Below are 1921 nucleotides of genomic sequence, written 5' to 3'. Positions count from 1 at the left end.
TGGTGTCATTGTGATATTCGTTCTGTTAATTGAATTGCTCTACTTCAATGGAATTTTCCCTGCCAACTTCCCCCTCTCCTCCCTATAAAAACTTTGTGTGAATGTTCATTAAATGAGACTTGATCAGAAAGCCTGTCTTGTCTCCATTCTTCTCATCCCTTGTCCCTTTCCGTCCCCTCTCCTCCCTCCAGAAACCCACGTTGACTGTCCTGCGGGTCGGGACATGCTATGTAGACTAGGCTGGCCTTGAACTCAACAGAGATCTGCCTGCCTCTGCCTCCTGAGTGCTGGGATTAAAGCACTTTAAAAAAATATTTTATTATTTTTATTCATTTATGTGTATGAGTGTATTGCCTGTATGTATGTGAGTGCACCCGTGTCGTGCAACACCATTATTTTTTTATGTGCATGAGTGTTTTGCCAGCATGTATGAATAAAACTTCTCTTACAAGCACAGGCTAGGGTTTTTATCATACTGGGAGGAGGAGGTTGAGGTCCAGGAGGACAGGAAGTGTTAATGGTTAAACTAGGACTTGCAGGAATGGTATTAGTGGTTTTGACTTCAGGAAATTGAGAAACTGAAACTGCTAGCCACAGGAAAGAGGGGGCTACTCAGGTGGACCGGAGTTCACAGGAAGGGGATATTCAGCTGGAATGGAGTTGTTCCCAGGTCTCCAAGTGGTGCTCTTCTTCTCACACCCCACACTCCCAGCACAGAAGTTCATGAAAGGTCACTTTCACGATGGTTTCATTGTTTTGTTTTGTTTTGTTCTGTTGGACCTGTAGGTTGAACTCAGGGCCTTGCCCATGCCATCACTCTACCAACTAGGCAGTATCTCCAGCTCCTTTCTTGGAGGTTGGTGGATGGGGCTGAAAGGTCCAAACCTCTAATATTGAATGACTTTGTCTTTTTGGTGACAGGCCCCATTCTGAGCTATCTTGAGGTCCGAGCCTAAGTCTCCTTTATTACAATAAACTCTAGTGTAATCAAAAGTTGTTCATTATGAATAGAACAAGGTATGCCAACTACTCAGGAATTTCCAAGGGCTTAGGAACTCTGTAACAAGAATTGGAGGCAAAAGCCTAAAAGCCTAATATGTTTCCTTTGTGTGTATCACACTATCATTTCATTCTGTGGTGATAATTTTTTTTTTTTTTTTTGGTCTTTTTGAGATAGGGTCTCTCCGTAGCCCCAGCTGTCCTGGAACTCACCATGTAGACCAGGCTGGCCTTGAACTCACAGAAATCTGCCTGCCTCTGCCTCCCCAGTGCTGGGATTAAAGGCCTGTGCCACCACGCCTGGCAATTTGTTTTCTTTTTATATAAAAGGTATTATGGTATAGTCACAGCTTGACTGGTTTTTGGGTTTGGTTTTCTTTTCCCCCCATGAGATGTATGGGTAGCCATCTAGGTTGGCACAGATGTGTTCCATTTGCTTTTTTTGAGACGGGGCTTCAGCCATGTTACCCAGCCTGTAGTGTACAGTCCTCCTCACTCACACTCCCAAATAGCTGGGGTTTCAGATATATACTGCAGCTGGCTTTGTCTCATGCTTTTAACATGTGGTGTTGCACATGGAGTTTATGTTTTAGTAGCCAGTCTTCGGTTCATGGATCATCTCTGGATTTCCATTTTCTCCTAAGGAACTCTACAGTGGACATGCTTATGCATGTTTTCTCCTGCAGATGTTTGTCTCTTTAAGAGGCAGAGGTCACTCTCAGGAATTGCTGAGTCACACTGTCCCCAGAGACAAGGACAGAGGCACAGCTCTACTCCATGCCCCACAGGAGTCTGAAGCGCCTCTCTTTCCTTAGGGACCTCCACTCAGACAAACTGGGATTTGTGGCTTCACCACAGAAAAGAATTCTAGGACAAGCCAGTATGAAGCAGAACTGGAGATTACTAAAAGTCAATTTTAATA

This window comes from Nannospalax galili, unplaced genomic scaffold, assembly GCF_000622305.1.
Source record: "Nannospalax galili isolate Female #2095 unplaced genomic scaffold, S.galili_v1.0 scaffold463, whole genome shotgun sequence".
Lineage (NCBI taxonomy): Eukaryota > Metazoa > Chordata > Mammalia > Rodentia > Spalacidae > Nannospalax > Nannospalax galili.
The sequence above is the reverse complement of the archived record's forward strand: the minus strand, read 5'-3'. Positions refer to the sequence as shown.